The 19,793-nt window shown below is 43.1% G+C and overlaps 3 long non-coding RNA genes across 3 annotated transcripts; 2 read left to right on the top strand and 1 right to left on the bottom strand.

Moving 5' to 3' along the window:
• Window positions 1–1,595: 1,595 nt before the first annotated feature.
• Window positions 1,596–4,916, bottom strand: LOC117092326. The gene is made up of 2 exons (XR_004440748.1): window positions 3,543–4,916; window positions 1,596–2,310 (listed from the first exon to the last, which is right to left on the bottom strand). It is a non-coding gene; the product is annotated as an uncharacterized LOC117092326 (long non-coding RNA).
• A 29-nt stretch (window positions 4,917–4,945) lies between these two features.
• LOC117092329 lies at window positions 4,946–11,388 on the top strand. Its single transcript, XR_004440751.1, has 3 exons — window positions 4,946–5,028; window positions 6,983–7,098; window positions 11,351–11,388. It is a non-coding gene; the product is annotated as an uncharacterized LOC117092329 (long non-coding RNA).
• A 25-nt stretch (window positions 11,389–11,413) lies between these two features.
• LOC117092328 lies at window positions 11,414–18,822 on the top strand. Its single transcript, XR_004440750.1, has 3 exons — window positions 11,414–11,497; window positions 17,415–17,527; window positions 18,554–18,822. It is a non-coding gene; the product is annotated as an uncharacterized LOC117092328 (long non-coding RNA).
• The last annotated feature ends 971 nt before the right edge of the window (window positions 18,823–19,793 follow it).

Here is a 19,793-nt window from a genome sequence, read left to right as displayed (position 1 = left end):
ATTGAGGTCAGATGGTGGGGGGAGAAGCACAGAGGGAGGAGGAAAGGACAAGTCATCCCATCTTATATATAATCTAGGAAAGAAAGGTGAGGGCCCACCAAGGCAAATGGGTGATGGGAAATGAGACAGCTGTAGGTAGCATGGAGCATCCTTCTAGTTTCTTTTTTTCTTTCCTTCTAGTTTCAAGACAGGAAAATTGGGCCAGGGGTTAGGTCTGGCAGGCTGACAGTCAAAGCCAGGGATGCATGGTTAATGATACCTAACTAGTTTTCTTTACTCCCCACAGTGGAACTGCTTGATACCAGTGTGTTGAATTCTGACTGGTCTCATCTGCCTCACAATGTGTGGGCTTCCACCTTGCTTTAGCAGGACAGAGAGCAGGTTTGGTTTGTTTGCTGTCTCTAGGTGGGGCTGAGCCTCCGTCCTAAAGTGTAAGGTCTATTCATGACTGATAGTGGCCTCTCTCTGCTTCTAGAGGAAGCTTTTGCTCCTTAGTTGGTGAGATCCTCATTCTTTCACCAAATAAAATAAATCAATTGGCCACCCCAAATCTCTGTCTCCAGTGAGCTCTGAGCATGCAAAAAAGTGCCCCAAAAGCAAGACTGTTGCTTGCCATGTCCACACCAGAAAGGAAGTTGCTCTGACCAAAGCTAGGAACACAAATGCTTCCAAGCACAAGAATTTTCTCAATGGTTCTGAAAGGGGGCTGAGCACAGTGGCTCACATCTGTAATCCCAGCACTTTGGGAGGCTGAGGTGGGCAGATCACCCAAGGTCAGGAGTTCAAGAGCAGCCTGGCCAATATTCTGAAACCCTGTTTGTACTAAAAATACAAAAATTAGCCAGGTGTGTTGGTGGGCACCTGTAATACCAGCTACTCGGAAGCTGAGGCAGGGAGAATTGCTTGAACCTGGGAGGTGGAGGTTACAATGAGCCGAGATCATGCCACTGCACTCCAGCCAGGAAAACAGAGCAATACTCCATCTCAAAAAAAAAAAAAAAAGTCAAAAGTGCTACTCTGAATGGATGGACTCTGGGTGTTCTGACTGAAGGCAAGAATAGGAGTGGCTCCCTAAAATTATATGCTGTTATACCCTCTGATTACAACAAATAGGGTCTGGTCAGGAATATCTGAGTCATTGTAGAAAGAGACATATAGACACGCACAGGTATGGTGTAGTCTCCACCCCTTAGAGCTCTGTGCTTTGTCCAGGTGAGCCCTTACTACTCTGATTGGGAGACAGGAATATGGGGACTTTTAAACACACATTTGCACCTGCAACAGACGTGCTACACCCACCTGAACCCCAGGCACTCTGACTGAGGTCATAAGCTTTGTACAGAAGTCATCTGTCTCCAACCAGAGGTATGGCACTGTCCCCTGATAGCAATTCAAGAGCACAGTGCCGGCATCTGGTGACAGCCTTCTTGCTGCGTCATTACATGGTGGAGCACATCACATGGCAAGAGCAAGATCCTGTCAGCTCAGCTGTCTCTTCCTCTTACCAGTCCCATTATAGGGGTCCACCCTGATGACTTTATCGAATCCTCATTACCTCCCAAAGGCCCCCACCTTCAAACATATTGACATAGGAATTTGGGGATTGAGTTTTTAATACACGAAATTTGGTTGACACATTCAAACCATAGCAGATGCCAAAGGTGGACATGGGGGAGTCAAATTCCCAAAAGCTGACACAGTGGTGCTGTCACTGGTTAAGTTTGAAGGGTTTTGGGGGGCTGCCAGGTTCTTCAAAGGGAAACAGCTATTAATGTTGCAGGGAGAGACAGGAAGATAACAGATGGGGAAATGGGCATGGTATCCATGTTGATTTCATCAGAGTCAAAGGCAGTCTGAAGAGGGTCTGCTTACTATAGTGGAAGTGACTGCAGAAGCAGTGGTAGGAGGGCCAGAAAAGATAGGGCATTGAAGAGAGTGGCTTCCTGTTGAGGCCTGTCAGGAACACTAGATTTCAGCTGACAGGTGTTTCCTTGGTCAAAAGGCAATGTTGGAAATTCAGGTAGGGCTGTTGACCATAAAAACAGGTGGGTGGGTAGAGACTGCATTCCTTACAAGGGATATCTGCTCCATACTGGGATGGAACTGGTCAAATGGGAGAATACTCATCCTAGATCCTAGGGGAGACCAGGAGATGGAAACCTGTGAAAAGGGATTGGTATCCATGTAGTTTATACCCAAGTACAAAGTAGGCTTGAGGTTATGTCTGCAGATTACTGGCTGTAATAGTGAAAATGCTTGAGGCACCAGTGATGGGCTGGTCTGTGAAGATGGGCATACAGGTGGAAGAATCTGTAAGAAAAAGGGAGAAAAATCCACAATGAATTAATTCTGATTAGATGACTAGATAGATTCTGATTAGATGACTAGACTGATAGATGACTCAATTCTGCAGGAGGTAGACTTGAAGCAAAGGGCAAGGGGTTAGGAGATGTGGTGAGGTCAAAAGTAGAGATCTAGGCTAGGCGTGGTGGCTCACACCTGTAATCTCAGCACTTTGGGAGGCCGAGGCAGGCAGATCATGAGGTCAGGAAATAGAGACCATCCTGGCCAACATGGTGAAGTCTTCCTGGGCAGGGATCTAGGCGGTAAGGATGGGACTGACCTCACAGAGGAGACTGCCTACTAAAAATACAAAAATTAGCTGGGCGTGGTGGCACACGCCTGCAGTCCCAGCTACTCTGGAGGCTGAGGCAGGAGAATCGCTTGAACCTGAGAGGTGGAGGTTGCAGTGAGCCAAGATCGCACCACTGCACTCCAGCCTGGTGACAGTGCGAGACTCCGTCTCAAAAAAAAAAAAAAAGTAGTGGTCTGGGCTGGGTATGGTGGCTCACATCTGTAATCCCAGCACTTTGAGAGGCTGATGCACAAGAATCACTCGAAAGCAGGAGTTCCAGACCAGCCTGGGCAACATAGCGAGATTCCATCTCTACAAAAAAATAATGCCTGTAGTCCTAGCTGCTCTGGCGGCTGAGGTGGGAGGATGGTGTGAGCCTAGGAGTTTGAGGCTGCAGTGAGCCATGATTGCACCACTACATTCCAGCCTGGGATGAATAAATAGTGCGCCCCCTCCAAAAAAAAAAAAAAAAAAATCTGCAGATGAGGGATAGAAATGGAAATGGCTTTTATTCCCATAAAGGGGAACTCCCCAAATGATATTGAACCTAAGGGGAGAAACAAGAACAGAAAGAAAAAAAAAGAGAGTTAATGATCTGTATATGGGGTGAGGACTAGTACAGGGGCAGAAGGGACTGGGAGCCTGGAAGACAGGACAGCCAAGTCAGTGGCTGATAACATGATAGTATCAGCAAACTACAAGGTGAAAATGGCCAAGGGTGGGGTGCCTGCTGTCCCTGCAACAAGCAGGAAGAAGGAAGGGGCAGGCTGAGGGCACTGCACTGCTATCTGAAGGGGCCTTGATTTTCTCTTCTAAGAACATGTGGTTAGACTGGGGCTTTCTTATTCAAGCCTACATCTTCTCCAATGACTATACAAAAAAGCTTAGGAGAGGTTGGGCAGCTCACCTTGACCTCAAAAAATAGCAGCGGCAGTGGGAGCAGCAGGCGAGTTGGAACTTTGTTTACAGAGTCTACAACTGGCAGACGTGGGTTGAGAGTTCCTGTTTGAAACCCTTCTTCCCTTCATCTTCTCTGTCTTCAGAGAGAACTGGACCTCCAGAGAGGTAGGAATCCCCTAGCAGCACTGCCTGAGCTGGTGTTGGCATGGCCTTTGATGAATGAGCTCATACAATACCTCTTTCTCATCTAAGGCGTCTTCCGGGGGTTGGAGAGGAGGTTTCCCTTCAATGGCCCGGGACTGCACGGGAATGAAGTTAGGACTTCGTTGTCTTGGGGATAGATCTGATGACTCACTCCCACTGCGATGGGTGGGGGTAGGGGAGCGTCTCTGCGCTGGGATCACTATACTCATCCTTCACCTTCACTATGCCTGGCTGCTCTCTCCTAGGGTCCTCATCTCAGTCTTCCTGGGCAGGGATCTAGGCAGTAAGGATGGGATCGACCTCACTGAGGAGACTGCCTACTCAGATAGCAATGGAGGAGAGTCGGTTTGCGCCCTGGATGACAGATCGTAACTGTCCTGCGTGGCTGAGCATCTTAGAGTGAACAGCAGACAGCACCGGCTTCATGTGAGAGTCCTGCCTGGACATTGAGGATGGATCCGAATGAGGAGCGCAGAGCCTGATGGATCAGACGCCACCACCCCTTAGCGGCGATGAAACCGAGGGGTAGAGGTGCAGGATCGCGGGAAGCACTTGTCGAGCTAGGCCAAGGAGAGAGGTGCAGGGAGAGCGAGGTGATCTAGACCAGACAGGGAACTCTGTGGGGCGTGGCGGGGCCGGGGTGAAGCTTGCAGAGGTAGTTGTCCGTGAAGAGCAGCTTGTGCGCTGTTGGATCCTTGGAGTGGAGTGGGAACGCCGAGGCGAAGCGCACCCTGTTTTAGCCAGATGCCGGTGAGCGGCCGTTGGAACGCTTGGCAGAGAAAGCTTGCGCGAGCCCAGGGCGCGAAGAAATACAACAAAGGGCCAACGGTGTGGTCCAACGGTCCGATCCCAACCGGACTCGAGCTGCAACCGAGTGGTTGCAGGCGTTAGGCTCCCAGCGGCTCCCCGCCGTTAAGTGGGGATTCAGGACTGCCGAGGCTCGCTCGGCACCTGGCCTGAGGGTGGGAGATTTGGCAACCAGTGCCCGTGGGTGCTCCCGCCCTTGCCGCTGGGGACTCTGGAGGCAGACCTTGCCCAAAGCTGGAGGCGGGAACTCCCCATATCCTCCCACAGTAGGGACCTGGCTCACAGGGAAGGTGCCTGGGGAAGGGCCGGGCGGTGCTGTCTCCTGACTCCGCCCAGGCAGCCCCGCCGCTGCAGCCGGCCTGGGCTAGTGTAGGGAGAAGACACCAGCGCAGGCAGGGAGCAAGCGCCCCCAGCTGCTTCCTTGCAGGCAGCCGCCACACCGCTAGAGAGGACCCAGTTTCCCTTCTCTCCTCTCTATACAGGTAGCGTGGGAGGATGCCGCCTCCTTCAGGAAGCTCTCTTGCGCCTCTCCGAGTCCTGGAGCCAGGCGGCACTTCTCTGTGGTCGCCTAGAAGGCTATGAACTTAGGGCATCCCCATCTGGGCTGTGAAGGTTTGACTTGGAGACCAGATGCTCAGACCTTCCTGGATGTTGCTTCCCACAATAGCTCTACCTGGCAGGCAGGTTCTCTTCATTTTGCAAATTTGGTAAAACAGCATTTGTAAAACTTGAGAACCTTCCTTGGCTCACACAGGTGGTAGTGGCCCTGCCAGGATTTGACCCAGGCTCTCGGATTCCAGAGTTCCTGAATTTAACTACCTGTACTGTGATGCCGCCTTATCATGTGTGCATCGTGCATTACTATGTTTTATAGCCTGTAGGGTACTTAGCCCCATGCACACCTACAGTGATCACAGGCACTGCCTACTGGAAGGTCTTCTTTGGCTGGGTTCCAGTTTCCTCAGAAGATGTAGGGCAGGGAGTTCCACTTGTCAGCACCTGCCACAGGGCCTTTCTCTTCAAATGGACCCCAGCAGCCAACCACTCAGCTGTCTCAGCAAACATAAAAGATGGCACATCAGGTGGATGCAAGATTTACCCTGGCTTAACATCCTTGTGCCCAAAGGGACCAGGATCTCCCATAATAATTCCACAGAACAGATTTCAGAGTTTGGCCAAAATGGAAAACTTACCAATATTAACTTTTCTAATCCATCTCATGGGATATATTTCCATGTATTTCAATCTTTTACATTTTTTCTCAGCAAGGGTATAAACATTGGTCAAGGGTCAGCAAATATGGCCCACAGCCTGTTTTATTTTCACTTTTATTTTTGAGAGGGAGTCTTGCTCTGTCACCCAGGCTGGAGTGCAGTGGCATGATCTTGGCTCACTGCAACCTCCACCCACCCCCGAGTTCAAGCGATTCTCTTGCTTCAGCTTCCTGAGTAGCTCAGATTACAGGCACCCGCCACCACGCCCGGCTAATTTTTGTATTTTAGCAGAGACAGGTTTCACCATGTTGATCAGGCTGGTCTCGAACTCCTGACCTCAAATGATCCACCCGCCTTGGCCTCCCAAAGTGCTGAGATTAAGAGTGTGAGCCACCACGCCCCACTCAGCCTGTTTTTATAAGGCCAGTTAGCTAAGAATGATGTTAGTGTCTTTAAAAGGTCTTTAAAAACAACAGAAAATTCCAGAGAATATGTGACAGAGATCATACGCGACCTATAAAGCCTATATTATTTACTCCCTGGCCCTTTACAGAGAAAGTTTGCAGCTATTCTTTTGTAGTTTTCTGTGTATAGGTCTTACTTGGCTTTTGCTAATTTATCCCTAAGTATGTTATGGGATTTGCAAATGTTATTTTCAAATAGTTCATTGGTAGAACACAGAAAATGCATTAAATATATATGTATATATATAGTCCTTGTATACACACATACATATATACACACACACCTTATATTATTGGGGTCTTGCTAAATTCATTGTTTATTTTTGGTTTTTTTTTGTGTGTGTGTGCAGATTCCTTTGGGTTTTCTACATATATTTTCCATGCATCATGTAAGAATAAAGTCAGTTTTACTTCCTTTTTTTTTTTTTTGAGACGGAGTCTCGCTCTGTCACCCAGGCTGGAGTGCAGTGGCTGGATCTCAGCTCACTGCAAGCTCTGCCTCCCGGGTTTACGCCATTCTCCTGCCTCAGCCTCCCGAGTAGCTGGTACTACAGGCGCCTGCCACCTCGCCCGGCTAGTTTTTTTATTTTTTAGTAGAGACGGGGTTTCACCGTCTTAGCCAGGATGGTCTCGATCTCCTGACCTCGTGATCCGCCCATCTTGGCCTCCCAAAGTGCTGGGATTACAGGCTTGAACAGATTACTTCTGTTTCAACCTGCATGCCTTTTATTTCTCTTTCTTATCTTCTACGTTTGCAGAGACCAACAACTGTCAGCACAGCAAAACTGGGCATTTCTTTTCTAACTGAGCTTTGCAGCTACCTACACAGTTTGTGGCATCTTCTCCTGGGGGCAAGGACATGAGATGACATCAGGTGGGTGCAGGATCTATCCTGGCTTAAAAGCTTTATGCCCCATGGACACCGATATCTCTGGTAATAATTTCATAGAAAACTTTCAGGGTCCTGGCCGAAATGGATGATTTACCTGTCTTAAACGTTATCTTAAGTGAATGACTTAACTTTTTCTGGTCCACTATCATGGTATGCATTTTGTGTATATGTGTGTGTGTACATATAGACATATATATATGCATGTATATATATGCATGTACTCACATATATGTGTATATATACGAGCACATATATATCTATGTCTATGTATCTGTCTATTGGTATGTAGTCGGATACAGCAAAAGTAATTGCTTTTTTATATGGCACCTCAGTAAATTCCCTTCTTATCTCTTGTAGTTTTTTTGTATATCGGGTAGTGTTTTCTACATATACAATTATGTTTTCTATGCATAAAGGGACTTTTTTCTTTTTAATCTGTATGATTTTATTTTTCTTACCTTTTACAGTTACTGTGATCTCCAGTAAAATGTTTAATACAAGTGGAGACAATAGATAACCTTTTCCAACTCCTGATCGGGGGAAAAGTGCTCAGTGTGCGATTAATTTAAGGCTTTTATAGATGTGCTTTATCATGTAAAGGCTGCTCCCTTCAATTCTTTCTATACTGAGAAATTTTTTGAAAGAGGTGTTAAATTTTTTCAACCCATGTCACAAATCTGCATATGTACTCCTCTAAACCTAATATAAAAGTTGGAAAGAAAAATAAAACTATTACTTGAAACCCATGTTGTCATAGAAGAGATGTTTTTATAAATTAAGTAATGATTGCTTGTGAGCTATTGTGTCTGGAGTCAAAGGTGTATTAAAATTAATCTAAGAACTCTTGCCATAACTACAAAAACAAATGTGCCAGGCCACAAAAAAATACATGTTAAAAAGTTTTGTGCATCAAAAGACACTATCTAACAGAGTGAAAAGACAACCCAGGCAATTGAAAAAAATACTTGTAAGTCATATATTTGAGAAGGGATTGATATCCAGAATTAAAATTTTTTCAATTACTTTGTCCAAAGCTATTGAGATAATCATATGACTTTTTGTTTGTTCTCTTAATATGGTGAATTACATTTTTAATTTTGAGTGTTAGACCAACCTTACATACCTGGGACAAACCCCACTTGGTCATGCTAAGTCATTCTTTTCTGTTTGGTTGAATTTAATTTCCAAGATGTTGTGAAAGAATTTTATGTTGGCCGGGCATAGTGGCTCACGCCTGTAATCCCAGCACTTTGGGAGGCTGAGGTGGGTGGATCACCTGAGGTCAGGAGTTCAAGACCAGCCTGATCAACATGGTAAAACCCTGTCTCTACTAAAAATACAAAAATTAATCGGGTGCGGTAGTGCATGCCTGTAGTTACAGCTACTCGGGAGGCTGAGACAGGAGAATTGCTTGAACCTGGGAGGCAGAGGTTGCAGTAAGCCGAGATCACGCCACTGCACTCCAGCCTGGCTGACAGAGCGAGAAGAAGAAAATAAAAAAGAATTTTATGTCTATTTTCATGAGGTTTATTAATCTGTTGTATCCCTTTCTTGCTTGGTTTTTATATTAGGGTAATGTCAGTTATACAGAATGAGTTAGGAAAAATTGCTTTCTCTATTCTCTGAAAGAGTATGTTTAATGCTGGTAAAACATCTTTCTTATATGTTTCATAGAATTCACCATTAAAATCATTTGGACCTGCTGTTTTCTTTTTGGAAAGATATTTTTAGTTCCTTTTTGTTCCTTTAATATCTTTCAGATCTGCATTCATGCCCCATTTTTATTCATGATATTGGTAATTCTTGTTATGTTTTTACACTTTATTGAGATGTAGTTCACATAGCCATATAATGTACTCAATCAAAGTGTATAATTCAGTGTTTTGTAATATATTCATAGATATGTACAACCATCACCAGAGTCCATTTTATAACCTTTTATCATCTCAAGAAAACCCTCTACTTTTCAGCTATGAGTCTATATCCTTCAACTCTTGGAACCCACTGATCTGTTTTCTGTTTCTATGGATCTCCTGTTCTGGACATTTCATATAAATAGAACCATATGATGTATGGTCTTTTGTGTCTGGCTTTTTTCACTTGGCATAATGTTTTCAAAATTCATCCATGTTGTAGCACGGATGTTTTTATGGTCAAATAATATGCATTTTTAGGACCAAATAACATTCTGTTATATGGATGTACCATTTTCGTTTACCCATTAATCACTTTGGATTGTTTCTACCTTTCAGCCATTACGAAAAATGCTGCAAACACTGATATACAAGTTTTTGTGTGGGCATGGGTTGCTTTCATTTATCTTGGGTACATGCTTCAAAGTAGAATTACTAGGTAATACAGTAACTCTTTTTGATAGTTTGAGAAACTGACAGATTGTTTTCCAAAGTAGCTACCCCATTCAACACTCCCACCAACAGTGTTTGAGGTTCCAGGTTCAAATTTCCCCAGGTTTTTGCTTATTTGACTTTTTGATTCTAGTTATCCTAGTGGGTATGAAATGACACATCATTGTGGTTTTGATTTGCATTTCTCTAATGACTAATGTTGCTAACCATCTTTTTGTTTGCAAATTGACCATTTGTATGTCTTCTTTGGAGAAATGTCTATTCGTATCCTTTGCTTATTTTTAAATAGGTTTTTATCTTTTATTATTGAGTTGTAAGAGTTAGTTATACATTATGAATACAAGCCTCTTACCGCATATATGATTTGCAAATATTTTTTTCCCATTCTATGGGTTTTATTTTCAATTTCTTGATGGTATCTTTTGAAGCACAAAAGTTATTCATTTTGATGTAGGAAAAAATTTATCTAGTTTATCTTTTGCTTGTTATTTGCTGCCACGTCTAAGAAACCATTCCCAAAATCAATGTCATGAAGCTTTTTCTATATGTTTTCTTCTAAGAGTTTTATAGTTTTAACTCTTAATTTATGTAGTCAATTCACATTGAGTTAATTTTTGTATATGGTGCAAGGCAATGGTCCAACTTTATTCTTTTGCATGTGACTATCCAGTTGCCCCAGCACTATTTGTTGAAAGATTACTTTTCCCTCATTGAATGGTCTTAGCACTTTTATTAAAAAATCAGTTGACCAAAGATATATGGGTTTTGCATTGGTACTAGGTCCAAAATGGTGGAGTAGAAGCAAGCTGGCTTCACTCTCACCACAGAAAACAGAAACAAATATCCAGCACAAAGATAATCACCAGCAATATCCCAAAACTCAGATGAGAGAGTCTCCTGGGCAGAAACCCCTAGCTAGCCTTCCTACCCTGCCAGGGTAGCCCCTTTGGGACTCCCTCATTCAAGATGGGCAGATCTCAAAATGTTTGCTAGAGCAAAGACACACCTGGGCTTAAGGTGCCACCTAGCACCGTAAAGGAGAGAGTGACCTAGTAAAAAAGGTACTCAACAGATAAACTGCAAAGAATCGCTAAGCAAACGTATCTAAGAAAAACAAAAACAAGGCCGGGCGCGGTGGCTCAAGCCTGTAATCCCAGCACTTTGGGAGGCCGAGACAGGCGGATCACGAGGCCAGGAGATCGAGACCATCCTGGCTAACATGGTGAAACCCCGTCTCTACTAAAAATACAAAAAACTAGCCGGGCGAAGTGGCGGGCGCCTGTAGTCCCAGCTACTCGGGAGGCTGAGGCAGGAGAATGGCGTAAACCCGGGAGGCGGAGCTTGCAGTGAGCTGATATCCAGCCATTGCACTCCAGCCTGGGCGACAGAGCAAGACTCCGTCTCAAAAAAAAAAAAAAAAAGAAAAACAAAAACAAACCAGACAGAGAAAGCTGGAATAACTAACACATCCTTCAGTGCAAAGACATAGATATAGATCCATAAGAAACAATAGCAGACAGGGAACCATGACCTCCCCAAAAGGACAAAGTAAAGAGCCGGTGACCAATCCTAGCAAGATGACAATAGGCAAGCTCTATGATCAGGAATTCAAAACAGCAGTTTCAAGGCAACACAGTGATTTCCAAGATAATACCGAAAAGCAATTCAGAAATTTATCAGAGAAATGTAACAAAATGATTGAAATAATTAAAAAATCTAACAGAAGGTTTATGGGTTTATTTCATGCAATTGTAGACATTCAATTCTATTTTATTGATCTATATGTCTATCCTTGTGCCAACACCACACAGTCTTGATTACTATTATATTGCAATAACTTTTGTTTTTTGTTTTTTTTTTTGAGACAGGGTCTTGCTGTGTCATCCAGGCTGGGGTGCAGTGATATGAGCATGGCTCACTGTAGCCTTGATCTCCCAGCTTCAAGCAATGCTCCCACCTTGGCCTCCCAAAGTGCTGGGATTACAGGCATGAACCACCATGCCTGGCCCATTGCAGTAAGTTTTGAAATCAGTAAGTGTGAGTTCTCCTACTTTGGTTTCCTCCCTCCCTCCCTCCCTCCCTCCCTTCCATCCTTCCTTCCTTCCTTCCTCCCTCCCTCTCTCCTTTCCTCCCTTCCTCCCTTCCTTCCTTCCTTTCTTCTTCTTTCTCTTTCTTTTTTTATTTTTTTGAGATGGAGTCTCACTCTGTCACCCAGGCTGGAGTGCAGTGGCGTGATCTCGGCTCACTGCAACCTTCGGCTCCCTGATTCAGGCAATTCTTCTGCCGCAGCCTCTCCAGTAGCTGGGATTATAGGCACGTGCCACCACACCTGCCTAATTTTTATATTTTTAGTAGAGATGGGGTTTCACCATGTTGGCCAGGATGGTCTCGACCTCTTGATCTTGTGATCCGCCTCCCTTGGCCTCCCAAAGTGCTGCGATTCCAGGCATGAGCCACCACACCTGGCCTAGTTTTTGTATTTTTAGTAGGGATGGGATTTCGCCATGTTGGTCAGGCTGATCTCGAACTCCTGACCTCAGGTGATCTGCCCGCCTTGGCCTCCCAAAGTGCTGGAATCACAGGCGTGAGCCACCATGCCCGGCTGTTTTTCTTTTTCAAACTGTTTGGCTACTTAGGGTTCCTTGTGATTCCATATGAATTTTACAATCAGCTTATCACTTTCTGCAAAGTAGTCAGCTGGGATTCTGCTAGAGTCGGCATTGAATCTGTAGATCAGTTTGGGGAATATTGTCATCTTAACAATATCAAGCCTTCTTATTCGTAAATGTGCATTCTTTTTCCTATTCTGTAGATATTTTTGATTCCCTTTTTTTTTTTTTTTTTTTTTTTTGAGATGGAGTCTCGCTCTGTCGCCCAGGCTGGAGTGCAGTGGCTGGATCTCAGCTCACTGCAAGCTCCGCCTCCTGGGTTTACGCCATTCTCCTGCCTCAGCCTCCCGAGTAGCTGGGACTACAGGCGCCCGCCTCGTCGCCCGGCTAGTTTTTTGTACTTTTTTAGTAGAGATGGGGTTTCACCGTATTAGTCAGGATGGTCTCGATCTCCTGACCTCGTGATCCGCCTGTCTTGGCCTCCCAAAGTGCTGGGATTACAGGCTTGAGCCACCGTGCCCGGCCGATATTTTTGACTCTCTTTAAACAATGTTTTGTAGTTTTCAGAGTATATATTGAAAATGTTTTTGTTAAATTTATTCCTAAATGTTTTATTCTTTATGATGTTACTGTAAATGAAATTGTTTACTTAATTTTAGTTTTGGATGATTCATTGCAAGTGTATACAAATACAATTGATTTTTATATATCAATTTATATCTTATGATACTGCTGAACTAGTTTATTAGTTCTAATAGATTTTTCATTGGATTATTTTGGACATTTCCCACAAAATAACTCTAATCTGCAAATTTCCCTAGCTACAGACTCAAGTACAATAATAAATAAAAGTGATGAGAGTAGACATTATAATCTTGTTTTTTTGTTTTGTTTTGTTTGTTTGTTTTTTGAGACAGAGTCTTCCTTTGTCGCCCAGTCTGGAATGCAGTGGCATAATTACAGCTTACCACAGCCTTGACCTCCTGGGCTCAGGTGATCCTCCCACCTCAGCCTCCCAAGTAGTTGGGACTACAGGTGCCCACCACCATGCCTGGCTAATTTTTTTGTAATTTTTGTAGAGACAGGGTTTTGCCATGTTGCCCAGGCTGGTCTCGAACTCCTGGGCTCAAGCAATCTGCCTGCCTCAGCCTCCCAAAGTGGTAGGATTACAGACAAGAGCCACTATGCCCAGCCTATAATCTTGTTCTTAAACTTAGAGGGAAAGCATCCAACTTTAATCATTATGATGTTTGCCGTGGGTTTTTTGTACTTGCTCTTATCAGGTTGAGGAAGTTCATTTTTATTACTACTTTGTTGAGTTTTAAAAAATTATTATTATGGCCAGGCATGATGGCTCACACCTGTAATCCTAGCACTTTGGAAGGCCAAGGCCAGCAGATCACTTGAGCTCAGCAGTTTGAGACCAGCCTGGGCAACATGGCAAAACTCCATCTCTATATTGAAAAATAAAAATAATTTAAAAATTACTATTATGAAAAGATGCTGAATTTTGTGATATGCTTCTTCTGCATGTGTTGAAATACCATATGATTTGTTTTTTGTTCTACTGATATTATGTATTACAATAGTTTATTTTTGGATGTTAAACCAACCTTGCATTGCTGGCATACATTCTTTTTATATATTGTTGGGCTTTGTTTACTAGTACTCTGTTGAGAGTTTTGCATCCATATTTATAAGAATCATATTGGCCTGTACTTTTCTCTTTTTATGATGTCTTTGTCTTGTTTTGGTATCAAGATAATACTGGTTTCATAAAATGAGTTAACTGTCCATAAAATGAACAGTTCACAAAGAATTGGTATTAATTCTTTGTTAAATGTTTAACAAAATTCAGTCATCTGGACCTGGAAGTTTTTTTTTTTTTTTAGATGGAGTCTTGCTCTGTTGCCCAGGCTGGAGTGCAGTGCAGTGGAGTGATCTTGGATCACTGCAGCCTCCACATCCTGGGTTCAAGCGATTCTCCTGCCTCAGCCTCCTGAGTAGCTGGGACTACAGGCATGCACCACCACACCTGGCAAATTTTTTTTTTTTTGTATTTTTAGTAGAGATAGGTTTCACCATGCCGGCCAGGTTGGTCTTGAACTACTGACCTCAAGTGATCTGCCTGCCTTGGCCTCCCACAGTGCTGGGATTACAGGGGTGAACCACTGCTCCTGGCCTGGAACTGGAATATTTTGTGGGTGGTTTTTTTTATTATGAATTAATTACTCCTCACTTGTTGTATGCCTGTTTAGATTATCCTATTTCTTCTCAAGTTAGCTTTCATAGTTTCTATGATTCTAGGGATTTGTCCATTTCACCCAAATTATATAATTTCTAGGTATAAAATTGTTCTAGTATTCCTTTATAGTTCTTTTAATTTCTATAATGTTGGTAGTAACGTTTCCTCTTTCATTTCTGATTTTGGTAATTTGAATCTTTTCTCCTTTTATCTTGGTCAGTATAGCTAAAAGTTTGCCAATTTTTATTCAATGGCCTGATATTTTATAATTGAGTTGTAGCAGTCCTTTGTTAGATACATATTTTGCAAATATTTTTTCTTGTTAAGGTTTACCTTTTCATTTTCTGAATTCTGCCTTTTTTGAACAGTATTTTTTTTTTAGATGGAGTCTCGCTCTGTCGCCCAGGCTGGAGTGCAATGGCGTGATCTCCGGTCATTGCAACCCCCACCTTCCAGGTTCAAGTGATTCTCCTGCCTCAGCCTCCTGAGTAGCTGGGACTACAGGCGCGCACCACCATGCCCAGCTAATTTTTTTTGTATTTTTAGTAGAGACAGGGATTCACCATGTTGGCCAGGATGGTCTCGATCTTTTGACTTTACGATCCGCCTGCCTTGGGCTCCCAAAGTGCTGGGATTACAGGCATGAGCCACCATGCCCAGCTGTTTTGTTGTGAGACAGAGTCTCGCTTCGTCTCCCAGGCTAGAGTGCAATGGTGCAATCTCGGCTCACTGCAACCTCTGCCTCCTCCTGGGTTCAAATGATTCTCCTGCCTCAGCCTCCCGAGTAGCTGGGATTACAGGTGCCTGCCACCACGCCCAGCTAATTTTTGTATTTTTAGTAGAGATGGAGTTTCACCATGTTGGCCAGGATGGTCTTGAATTCCTGACCCCATGGTCTGCCCACCTAGGCCTTCCAAAGTGCTGGAATTACAGGTGTGAGCCACCGTGCCCGGGCTGAGTTCTCAGTTTTCTTATGGATTCTATAGAATTCTCAATATGTACGATCACATCATCTGCGAACACAGACAATTTTACATCTTTCTTTGCCTTTTATTTATTTTACTTGCTTAATTGCTCTGGCCAGGACTTCCAGTAGTAAAGTTAAATGGAAGTAGTAAGAGCAGGAGTCCTTGCCTTGTTCCTAATTTTAGAGGAAAAGCTTTCAGTTTTTCACTGTTGACTGTATGTTAGCTATGGCCTTTTCCTATTGGCCTTTACTGTGTTGAGATACATCCCGTCTAATCTAATTTGTTGAGATATTTTTTCTTACGAAAGGGTGTTAAATTTCATCAAATGCCTTTTCTGCATATTCCAATTTCCAAAAGCTGATGGAGTTGTGCTGCCATTGGGTTTCAGAGCCACATAAAATGATTTTTATCCTTTATTATGTTAATACAGTAAATCACATTAATTGATTTTCATATATTGAACCATACTTGCATCTCAGGGATAAATCCCACTTGATTATGGTATCTGATTATTTTAATGTGCTGTTAAATTCAATTTGCTAATATTTTGCTAAGGATTTTTGCATCTGTGTTCATCAGGGATATTGGCCAATAGTCTTCTTTTCTTGTGCTATCTTTGGCATTGGTGTCAGGGTAGTGCTGGCATCATAAAATGAGTTTGGAAGTGTACTCTCCTCTTCAGTGTTCAATTTCCACATATACGTGAATTTTCCAGTTTTCCTTCTGGTGTTGATTTCTAGTTTCATTCCATTTGGCTCAGATAAGATACTTGATATGATCTTCTTAAATTTGTTATTTGATCTTTTCCCCTCAGTTTCAGCTGGCTCTCCTAAACTGTGAATTATCTTAGAAAAGACTATATTTTCAGGAATTAAGTCTAGTAGAGACATAGCAGGACTCGACAGCCAGCCAGACCTAGATAAAATTGTAATTGATCTATACCCAAGAATATTTTATGTGGGCTTGAGAATAATGTGTATTCTGTTGCTATTGAGTGAGATGTTCTGTATACGCCTGTTAGGTCTATTTGGTCTTCAGTGTTGTTTAAGTCTTGTTTACTAATTGATCTTCTGTCTGCATGTTCTTTCTATTCATACAGAAAGTCAGGAATTGAAGTCTCCTATTATTGTCTATTTCTCCCTTTAGTCCTGTCAATGTTTGCTTTATATATTTAGGTGTTCTTATGTTTGGTTCATATATATTTATAATTGTTATATTTTCCTGATGAATTGACCCATGTATCATTATATAATGTCCTTCTCTGTCTCTTACAGTATTTTTGACTTAAAGTCTATTTTGTCCAATATAAGTGTAGCTACCAGACTCACTTCTGGTTACTATTCATGGAATATCTTTTTCCATTCATTCAATTTCAAACGATATATGTCCTTAAATCTAAAGTGAGTTTCCTGTAAACAGAATGTGGTTGGGTAATTCTTTTTTTTTTTTTTTAGACGGAGTCTTGCTCTGTCACCCAGGCTGGAGTGCAGTGGCACAATCTCGGCTCACTGCAAGCTCCGCCTCCTGGGTTCATGCCATTCTCCTGCCTCAGCCTCCTGAGTAGCTGGGACTACAGGCGCCCACCACCGCGCCTGGCTAATTTTTTGTATTTTTAGTAGAGACAGGGTTTCACCGTGGTCTCGATCTCCTGACCTCGTGATCTGCCCGCCTCGGCCTCCCAAAGTGCTGGGATTACAGGCGTGAGCCACCGCACCCGGCGGTAATTCTTTGTATCCATCCAGCTACTCTGTGTCTTTTGATTGAGAAATTTAATCTATTTATATTTAAAGTAATTATCGTTAGGGAAGGATTTACTATTTTTTTTGTTCATTGTTGTTAGTCTAGTTCTGTTAGTTTCTGAAGAAATATTCTTAGTTTACTGTTCTTACTGCTCCCATATCCCTACTAATAACCCCTCCAATTTTACTTTTGATATATTCACCCGTCAATCCTACTATATTGTAAATTCCGTTGAGGCAATAGATGCCTTTCAGCTATATGTCACTAGGCTCAAGCACAATGTCTATTGTAGAATCAACTCTGAATAAATATTTAGTAAAATAATATGTGTAAGCTAAGTGAAATGCTTATATTTTTCTTTTCCCCCCAGCTTCAGCTGGTTCTCCTGAACCATGAATTATCTTAGGAAAGATTGTATTTTCAGGAATTAAATCTAGTGGAGACGCAGCAGGACTCCACAGACAGCTAGATTTGGATAAAATGGTAAGGACTGTAATTTGCCATTTTAGGGTTTTATACTAGAGCCAGACCAATTACTTTTCCAAATAGACCTTATCTAGGTATTTTCTTGAAAAAATGCTCTTTTCTGAATTTTCATGGAGCATGAAAACACTTCTATATAATTTGTGACATCCTAGACTTAAAATTTCCAATAATCACAAAGGAGCCATGAGCTTTTTCTTCCTTTTTTTCTTCTAGACATAAGGGCCTCTACGCCATACCCATCCTCTCTGGTCAAGGTGTGAATATGTGGGGATGATTTTCTTAAGTCTAAATGAAAGAGAAAGACACAAAGGAGACATTTAATTATTTTCAAAAGACCAAATTTGTTAAGTTTGTTTCCCTAACACACATCAGGGGTGGGCTGGCCTACGACCAAATCAGAGTGATGGGAGAGACGCAAAGAAGGAAAAGGCAAGGGCGGGTCACCCATCCCTTCCTCCTTTGAGCTTCTCTTCCTCATGGCTGCTATCCCTTATATCAAAACACAGAGATGTCAGATGTCAGCCTGTGCAGTTGTAAAGTGTGGCTACACCACATCCTACTTGCTGAGCCACAGAACTTTGAAAAGTTACATCTGCCTCAACACAGCACCACTTATAGAAGTCAATTCTTCTTCCACAATTGAGTAAAAGAGCAAAGACATGTGAGCAGGAGGATCAATGAACAAAAACAAGGCATTCTCTCTCTCTCTCTATATATATATACACACACACACACACGATGTATATATGTAATACACATACACATAATGTATATGTGTGTATATATACATATGCACATACATATAATGTGTGTGTGTGTGTGTGTGTTTATCAATCTAGGAAAGAAAGAAAAGGGCCCACAGAGGCAAATGGGCCAGACAAAAGGAGGCAGCTACAGGCAGCAGAGGGTCCTGCCAGTGTAAGATGGGAGGAAAACTGGCCCATAGCTTGGTTCTACCAGACTGACAGTTGAAACTGGGTGTGGTGTGGTGGATACTTACTGATCTTTTTCTTCTTTCCACAGTAGACCGCCTCAAGGCCAGTGTATTGACTTCTGACCAGCCTCATCTGAACCCACACCCTTTAATATCTATACAAAACACCCTGAAGGGTTGGGCTGCCAGCTTTCTTTAGGATAACAGAGGGCAGGTTAAGTTTGTTTGACATAACTAGAAGAGGCAGAGCCTCTTCCTAATGGAGCAAGGTCCATTTATGGCAAGTTGTGGTCCCCGACCACTACCAGCTACTTCTGGATAGCTTTTGCTTAGAGTTGATGAGATATTGTTTCTTTCACTAGAAGAAAATGAATGAGTTGGTGATCCCAAACTTCGATCTCCAAAGGAAGCCTGGGCAGGTGACAAAGGTGCCTTAAGCAAGACTGCTGCTTCCATGCTCACGCTGGAGGTACATTTGTTCTGAAAGATGGAGCAAAAGTGCTTAGCACAGGATTAATGAACAAGAACAAGTCTATATTATATTACATTATATTATGTTATGTTATATTATATTTGTATAGCAATCTGGGAAAGAAAGAATGGGGCTTGTTAAGGCAAATGGGCAAGACAAAAGTGGATAGCTATAGGCAGCAAGGGGTCCTGCCAGTCTAAGACTAATGGAAAACTGGCCCATAACCAGGTATTTTCTCAGTGGTGTTCACTCCACCAAGTCAAAGGGCTACTTTGTCTAGATAGAGCCCAGGTATTCTGAGTGGGTGCAGGAATAGAAGTGTCTCCCTAAAAGTGTATGCATGGTGCTCTCCTGTGAGACTGTATCAGATGTGCCCTAAGCATGACCACACCAGCAGCGGTGAATGACGGTGAGCATACAAATACCCTGGAGCACAGAAATGGGGCTGCCTCCTCCCAGAGTATCGCCTGTGCTCCAGACTGTGTACCCCAGGTCCTCTGCCAGTAGCATCTCCAATCACAGGTGAAATGCCAGCCCTTCAGACAGCACAGGTGGGCCCTAGGTATCTGATGGAAGGAATGAACAGATATATCACATGGCATGCATTTCTTCTCAGTGGTGCAGGTATCTCCAGCAGGTTTGCTCTGGCCAGGTGGGCCCCAATACTTAGACCATATGCAGGAAGAGAAGACTTTCCAAAAATAGTTATGATGTTGGCCCCTTCCATTGCAACACATGTGCCCTGGACAGGTGGGATTCAGGTGTTCTGGCTATAGGTAGGAACGTAACGGCATCCAAGCATAGATACAGTGCTGGTCCCTTAGACTGCAATAGATATAGTTAGGTGTGCCCCAGGT

The sequence above is a fragment of the Trachypithecus francoisi genome, unplaced genomic scaffold, assembly GCF_009764315.1.
Source record: "Trachypithecus francoisi isolate TF-2019V2 unplaced genomic scaffold, Tfra_2.0 Lachesis_group12, whole genome shotgun sequence".
Lineage (NCBI taxonomy): Eukaryota > Metazoa > Chordata > Mammalia > Primates > Cercopithecidae > Trachypithecus > Trachypithecus francoisi.
The sequence above is the reverse complement of the archived record's forward strand: the minus strand, read 5'-3'. Positions and strand labels throughout refer to the sequence as shown.